Here is an 8,965-nt window from a genome sequence, read left to right on the forward strand (position 1 = left end):
CTCTACGACGTTGGATCGTGGGGGAGTCTCGCTGGGCCCGCGGTGCCCGCCTGTGGTGGTTGCGGCGGCCCTGAAAATTGAGCCCGGGGCTGGAGTGCAGGAGCGGACCTGTACGAGCGGCGGTGCTGCGGATGCCTGGATCTGACGGCGCTGGTCGACGCTGCAGTATTTGAGGTGGACCTGCGCTGGAGGAGCGCAAGAAGATCGGGGAGTTTGGACACGCTCCATGCTGGCAGATGACCCGGATGGAAGCGAAGAAGTGCTCCAGCGAGAATCGGAGGGCCTGAGGGCGCCATCTTGAGGAGTCGTGAAGGTTACGGAGTTAACGGCAGGCCTGTGAGTAATGTGTTCCTCTGTCACCCTCGCCTGCGGTAGACCCGGGCGGAGTGCTGCGAGAAGCTGGGCCCCGTGTGATGACTGTTGTGGTCCCGGCGCTGCCCGTGGAAATATCTCGGCGAGGTGTGGCGCTCGAGATGCAGTGAGGACTGAGGGCAGCCGATTAAATGGTGACAAGGCGGATGGGCGCATAACCCCAGGCCGAGATTAGCGGTGCTGCAATAGGCTCTAAGCTGCCGGGGTCGGCGAGGAGCTCGGGCACACTGTCATTGCAGAGCCACGTGGATGTGATCCCTATCAGTACTATGCTGTATTTGAGCCCTGCTGAATTGTCCCCCCTGATAGTATTGTAAGCGCCCAAGCGTGGTAAACATTTTGCAACCTCAGGCGATTTGCACAGAGCACTGCCGGGACTTGACTTCCGACCTGTCCTGCCACTCCTGCTTGTGGTTTGCTGCCGTGGGTCACCGCGGGTGATCATGAGAGGTGCTGAGGTGGCGCGGTATGCTTCAGGATTGAGGTGAGCTGCGCTGCTGGCCCACGCTGGGAAGTTTGCTCTGTGAAGATCCGGGGTGGGATAATCTGAAGTCACACTTGCACCCTGGGGCTCTGGTACTGTCCTGATTGCTGCTTGACGCTGGTATCTTGGCGCACGATGGACAAGCATGATGTCAAGCAGCCGAAGATGACTTTTGATAAGAGAGCAACGCACCACGCTGAGTCACCTTCTGACGTGCAGTCGGAGGAACAGCAGGAGATGCGCTCTGAGGATGGGGGAGAGGATTTACGCACTCTTATGTTAGAAATGCGCTCTAGCCTGCGTAATATTGATTCCAAGTTGGACACCTTGACCTCGCAGTTGGACTCGGTGAAAGCCCAGGTTCACGTGCACGACACTCGCTTAGATGCTCTGGAAAACCGGCATACCGAATTCCACGAATTCCGAGTGGAAACAAAAGAACAACTGTTAAATATGGACAAACTCTTGGGAGTTATTCGCCCCAAAAATGACGATTTAGAAGCGAGGCCGTGCAGAAATAACCTGCGCGTTACCGGGATTCCGGAGACCACCGCGATCACTAGGATGGAGAGTTACGTGACGGAGCTCCAGCATACGCTGTTCAACCCTCAGCTGTTCCCGGTCTTCGTGGTGGAAAGGGCGCACAGATCCCTGGGGCAACGACCCCCGGTGGGGGCGCCGCCTAGACCGATACTGGCCATATTGCTGAACTACCAGGACCGGGATACTATATTGAGATAAGCGAGAGAAAAAGGTCAACTGACATATCAAGGTAACGCCGTGTCATTCTATCCGGACTTTACAACGGCAGTGCAGGCAGCAAGACGTGAGTTCCTACAGGCCAAACGTATATTCCTTCAGGTGCAGATTCCATACTCCTTGCTGTACCCCGCAAAACTGAAGGTCTTTTATGATGGCACTGCACACTACTTTACTGATGCAAAGTCCGCACTGAAGTTTGCCAAGCATGTTACAGGGCGGAAGGGTAAAGAGGCCCGCGGATCGTCGACGCCAGCGTCTGGAAACCTTAGTGATAATGACTGATACAGTGTTTGATCCTCATTGAGTTACACATGTACTAATTATAATGCTGTAGTATGTGGTAATTCGCTCAAATGCAACTGTGGGTAATTATGATGTTATTTTCTTATCTGGTAACTTGCCTTTGGGATGCCGGGGGAGGATTTGTGGCCGCACTACTGGGCTCCCGGCCACCCTGTTTACACAGGGGTGATTGCTGACGCCACCATGCCCCCATGGGAAGTTTCCCTTACAATGTTCAAAATTGGGTATGCTTTTGGTTGTTAGGCTGGGTTATTCTGCAACCTGATTGGGGGGTTGGAGTGGGTGTGGGGTGGGGTTTGGGGATTGTTTGGTTTTTTGACGCCAGTATGATTCTGAGCTGTGAGCCACTGTACACCTCTATTGATTTGCTGGTTCGCACAGCAGCACACCTGCCTCTCACTGAGGAACTTTGTCTGGGGACTCTCACGCACAACCACTAAACTTGTTGACATGGAACATCAGAGGGCTGAATGATTGTCGTAAGGCCAGATTAGTCCATGCTTATTTGACTAGGCATAACATTGACATTTGTCTGCTGCAGGAGACACATCTGAATACTGCGCCGTCTCCGAAACTGCGGCATCGCAGGTGGGGGCACACGTACATGTCCATATATTCCAATAATGCTAGAGGGGTGGCTGTTTTGATTCAACAGGGGGTGGACTGGCGAGTGAGGGAGGAACACAGTGATCCTGAGGGTAGGTTCATCATCATCTGTGGAATGTTGGGGGGGCTACCCCTGGTAATTGCAGCGGTCCCAATACCGATGCCCCTGACTTCTTCCATGATGTATGGTCTAGAATTAAGGCAACAGGGTATGACACCGAACTGTGGGGGGGATTTTAATGCCATTTTAGACGATGTTACAGATAGGATGGGCGCGGCTCGTGCCCTACATCCGGCTGCTTGCACAGCTCTGCAGTCCATAATTCGAGATGGGAACCTAGTAGACATATGGAGCAGTAGGCACCCCCTGGTTAAGGAAGGCACATGTATATCAGATCATCACTGTGCGTGGTCCCGCCTGGATTTCTGGCTGGTATCGAGGGATGTGGCGGCCTGGACTGCCGATGTTTCGCACTTGCCGCGCACGCTGTCGGTCCATGCTCCATGTCTGTTGCAATTGACACTCCTGGGGTCACTCCCCCTGAGTGTTCTCAAGGCGGCTCCCACCGCATGCTCTGATGGATGAGGTTTTCAGGGAAGAGATACGGGGAGATATCATTGACGATTACACTAATAACGAAGGGTCGGTTGACACTGAGGCTTCACTCTGGGAGGTTTTTAAGGTGGTGATAAGAGGCCAATGCATTGCGTGGCAGGCAGGGGTACTTAAGGCGATTTGAGGCACGCTGGCGTCCATGGAGGCCCGGATAAAGGAACTAGAGGGGGTATTTTATTCCGCCAGTGACTCTCATGTGGCGCAGAAACTAAAGGCTCTTCTGTTGGACTATGCGGAGGAGGCGCAGCGTGAAACGAAATTCCTGGGCAAATACGCTGAAGCGCGTAGATATGGTGAGGGAGACAGACCGGGTCGCACACTCGCTGGTATGATTAGACCATCTAAATCAGTGACGTTTGTCCATGAGATCCGAAACCCGCAGGGAGATATGATTAGGGGTCACATGGGGGTGTCGGGTGAATTTGCTGCATTTTATCATAAATTATACACGACCACTCAGGGATCATGTACAGAGGAACTGGATGCATTCCTTGATACCTTAGCATTGGTCTGGTTTAATGACTCCCATAGGAAATACATGGACCTCCCCTTTACAGTGGAGGACATGGCGCAGGTTATTAAAAGCCTACCTATGGGTAAGGCTCCTGGGCCGGACGGTCTAACCACATCCTTTTACAAGACTTATGCTGAGGAATTGGCGCCTCGCCTATTAGAGGTTTATGGAGAAGCACTGGAGGTGGGGATACTGCCTCTGTCCATGAGAGAGGCGACGATCATTACGCTCTTAAAACCTGGGAAGTCGGCGTAGGAGCTGGACTCCTACAGTCCACTTTCCATGATCAATGCAGATGTAAACATTTTTGCAAAACTTTTGGCTAATAGGTTGCAACCACTCTTACCAATGATCGTACTCCCGGATCAGTCGGGTTTCATCCCGGGGAGATCCACATCTCATAATTTAAGAACGATTTTTTCGGTCCTCCATTACCTGCACCCAGACGAAAAAGCTGCGGTGGTATTTTTGGACGCCACCAAAGCATTCGACACACTTGAAGGGCCCTATTTATTCTGCATCATAAAGTGAATGGGTTTCAGCCCACTTTTTATACAGTGCATCCAACTGCTATACACCTCTCCCTCGGCGTGAGTGCGGGTAAATGGTTTGTTGTCTGACCCATTCTTGGTCTCGCGTGGTACTCGACAGGGGTGCCCGCTATCCCCTCTCCTGTTTGCTATTGCAATGGAGCCCCTAGCGGCCCGAGTCAGACAGCACCACACCATGAGAGGTATTGGTTTTAGCTCCCGGAACCTGCTCATATCTCTGTATGCGGACGATGTCACGTTGCATATCATAAACCCAGAAGATAATCTGGACCAGTTGCTGAGGGAATTTATCCGCTTTGGTGGGCTTTCGTGTGCTTGCATTAACTGGACTAAGTCTGTGATTGTATTGTATTGTATTGTATAATCTTTTATAAAGCGCTTTCTGCCACCCATCGGGTATCCTGGCGCTACGAGACCACGATAGCATGAAACAGCGCAGAACGACTAGCCAATGGTCAGGGTCGATGCCAAACTATTCCTGACGAAATAGCCATGTCTTGAGATCCTTCCTAAAGCCCAGCAGCGTTTTGGCCTGCCGCAGTTCTAGGGGGATCTGATTCCAGAGGCGAGCTGCCGCCGTACTGAAAGCCCTGCCTCCCATCCTGACACGCTTTGCTCTGGCAACAGCTGCCAAACTTTGACTGGTGGATCAGAGGAGTCTTTCTGGTTGACTGATGGCACCCCCCAGGTGACATCGGAATTCCCCTTGCGCTGGGAGGCGGGGGAAGTTAAGTACTTGGGTGTCTGGGTAAGCCGTGACATGCAGGAAGTGTGGCGTCTGAATTACGGCCGTATTATGGTGTGGCTGGAGGACAAAGTGAAAATATGGGCGAGACTGCCGCTGTCCCTGACAGGCAGAATAGCCCTCGTCAAAATGGTAATTCTGCCAAATTTCTTATATTTGTTTGTCAAAATACCAATCCCGGTCACCAAGCACTTTTTGAACACACTCAAGTCTCATCTTCTCACGCTGGCGTGGGCGGGTAGGCAGGTCAGAGCTTCCTGGGATCTTCTTACTCTCCCACTGAGGCAGGGCGGTCTGGGCGCCCCAGATATGCACCTATATGCGCTGTGAGCGAAAGCCCAGTTCTTGCATTATTGGGCACACCCGACCCCATTCCAGCCGCATGTAGCGGTCGAGGTGGACGTAATGGCCCCAATCCCGCTTAAGGTGGCGCTGTATCAAAAGCCCCGCCGTCCTCGCGGAGATATAGATTCGGCTGGAACCCTGTGCTGGGCGTGGGACGAATTGCGCAAGAGGGCAAAACTCCCATTGATTTATGCCCCTTCAGTCCCTCTGCTACAGAACCCATAAGTAGGACACTAGTTACAAAAATGAAACTCCAGACGTTTGAGGACTTATACCCCAGAGACACATTTCGTCCTCCGCCTGCCGCGATTGAGGGGCAGGTGGTGCCGTTTGCTGAAATCTTTTTATATCATAAAATTTGCACTGCATGCCGCTCCTTATGGGTGGACTTCCCGAGGGCACCGCCGACTATGTCTGCACTGGATAATCTGCTGAAATTTCCCTCCTCGCGGAAACTGGTTACTCGCTTGTACTCCCGCATGCAAGACACTGCCCCAATCGTAACGCCAAACTCTCTTAAAAATCGGAATGCGGAATTAGATGTAGACTTATCTGAAGAGCAATGGGAATATTGTTGTGGACAGTTATCGGAGCTTTCCCCGAATTATAAGTTACGTTTGATACATTTCAAATATTTGCATAGATATTATAGAACCCCGTTTAATCTCCATCGTATGGTTCTTCGAGCGAAGAGTGATTGCTGGAGATGTGGCTTTGCGCGGCTACGTTTCTGCATGTGGCATGGAATTGCCCCAGGATAGCTGATTTTTGGGTGGCAATCTTTGATGCAGTGAATGACATACTAGGGGTGGCGCTGACTCCATCTCCAGTGATAGGCCTGCTGGGATATGTAAAGGGCACGCCACCTAAGCTGCGAAAACTGCATGCCTCCTCCTTCTATATGCAAAACGTCAGGTTGCAGTGCACTGGGGTAGGCGGAGGGTGCCCTCCGTTAAGGAATGGGTTAGGGACATCACATACAGTCACACCCAACTAAGTACATATTGGGAGTTGCTGCCACCCACTTACAGACCCCGGAACATCTGGGATCCATTTTTAACTTGGAAAACTAACTCACAATGGGAAGCCGAGACGTCGGAGGTGGCGGCATCGTAGTCACCCTTGTAGTTGTATCATAGTATTGCCTTACATTTATTTTTATTATATAATACAGGAGACACCAGTCTGGGTGAATAAAGGGGCGTGTGACTCTGGAACTGGCCCTCTCAGGCAAAGACATGTCAGGCAATCATATGTTTGTAACACATCCGATATACTGTGAGTATACTAAGACATTTGAATTCTATGCATCATATATGTGATTTTGGGGAGGTGGGTGTGGTGCGTTATATCATTACTATTATGAACGAAATGGACTCATTTGAAACGGGCTGTTGATTATTCGATATGTAACTGGCTTGTTCGACTGGTTTGTAATTGTTGAGCTGAAATGCCAATAAAAAAATAAAAAATGATCACTCGAAGTCAGTAGTGAACTTTGGGCTCCAATAAAACCTCCAAACGTTTTTCAAAACATCTCCAATCCTCATGTGTGCGTAAACTAGTATTCCTTCCAGTGATCCATATTCGATTGGGGAAACGTGTACCCAATATTCCGAATGCCCAGAACGGGGTAATGTACTCCCTTCCAATAAGCCTGAAATATTCACAACGCCCTCCACGGGGTTCCCACCTTTAAAGTATTGGACTTTTAAATTACCATTTCTATTTCTACCAAGTCTATTTGTCAGACGTCAGAGCCATGCCATTGTCCCCCTTCTTTTGTTTTGCTTCTTGCAGGCCACATGCCACCTATAAAACTGAACAACAGTGGTGTAAACACAAAAAACTCCTCTCTGATCCATTCAAATTTTTTTAAATCTAAACTTAGCACACATTTATCTGGGCTACACCAGCTTCTTCATGCAAGGGTGGATGGCAGTCCAGGAAAATGGAAGGACACAAATTAAAGGAAGCCACTATCAAGGTTTGCAACTGTTTACAATGGCAATCAACCATCTGGGAACTTTATATATAGTTGGAGCACTTCAATATATTTTTCATCAACCCCTTGTGTACTCACAATCATCTGCCCACGTAACTCATTATACTCTGGTGAGCGAGTGGCAGATGGCACAGATTTGCCAGGGATTGTCAATAAGAAACCATTGCCAACCTGGGGCCATATTACAAAAAATGCCCGGGGGGCGTACTGGGTGTTTGCACCTGCTTTGTGCACTCCCTGGCACTTTGGTATTACAGAAGGGGCCGCAGACACTTGTGCAGGCCCTTCTCTAATACCAATAGCGCTGGTGCACATAAAGGACCAGCGCTATCTTCAGAGGGTGTTCCCTCATTTGCATGGGGGTGCGCCCCATGCAAATGAGGGAATCCCTGTGCCTCTGTGCCCGCGACGTATTACAGATGTGGTTGCAGAAGCAAAGAAGCTCTCAGAAGGCGCACTGACAGTGCGCCATCTAACAGGTGGCGCACTGTCAGTTCGCCCCCTGATGGCAGCCCTCTAGAGGGGTTCAAGAGGTTTCATAGACCCCCCAAACACCCATTGCAGGCGGGTGCAGTCAGTGTCTGCACCCGCCTGCAAGGAGATCTCTAATTCCCTTTAAAAGTGAAGGCAGGTGGCAGCCTCCCCAGTGAAAACATAGAGGGGCTTTAAAGCAACCGCTCCATTTTTCAGATGAATGTGCTGCCCACAGGGCAGCGCGAGTTTCCGGCTGCCCCCCAGGGCAGCACACTCACCATAATGTGGTGCATTTTCCTGGGTTGCGGTGGACGCACCTTGTAAAAATGTATTCCTCTCAGAAATCACACACTATTGGAACTGGGTGTTGGCAGGATGGTCCATCCTGACTTGACGGGAGGGGCGGAGCTGTCATGTGTCATACTTGCACTTCAAATGCACTGTCTCAGCAGACACACAAAGAACTTCACACTAGCATATTTGCCCCCAGACATCCTGGGACCAGGGCAAGAAGGCAGGAAATTCCAGCAACGTTTGTGGTTGGAAAACTCTCGAAGTTTCTTCAACTTCAAAGCTGGTACAGGTATAAAACTAGGACCCTCAGACTCATTCTTCAGTACACTCCTGGCCCTATTGGCACAACAGAAGCAGGAGTACTGTGCTGCCAGAGGACTGTCTTGTTGCTTGAGGCATGGCATGCTATTTGGACATAAAACTGGACCTGCTCCCTTCATCCCAGGTTAGTTGAGTGACTCCAAGGGCTTGTTAGCTGGACTCCTTTTCTGAACTACAGGGAAACAATAAGCTCCAGAGGCCCTCCTGGAACTGCCCAGCTGACCTGCTGTTCTGGGCATGCCTTAATTTTCAACTGAACTTTCCGGAACCCTGCTGGGCGCTGATGGGAGGAGCTCCTGGTCCCAAAGAGGTGAGTCCCAGGTCCTGGACCCTTGGTGTGGCATCAGATGAGCTTTTCCTGTAAGAAAAACAGAATTCCTGAAGTTTTGGGCTCCAAACTGCCCCAATGAGGACCTTTCATGCCAAGATCTGGTCACCTGTGCTGACAGCCAATGTGTAGTTCTGGTGAACTCGAATCTTTGCAGTATAGCGAGCGCCATCAACAGCCAGCAGTGTGCGGCAACATCGACAGTCTGCAGTGACCGCCAATGCCAAGCATCAGCAACAACTGTC

Source organism: Triturus cristatus, chromosome 4_2 (assembly GCF_964204655.1).
Source record: "Triturus cristatus chromosome 4_2, aTriCri1.1, whole genome shotgun sequence".
Classification (NCBI taxonomy): Eukaryota; Metazoa; Chordata; class Amphibia; order Caudata; family Salamandridae; genus Triturus; species Triturus cristatus.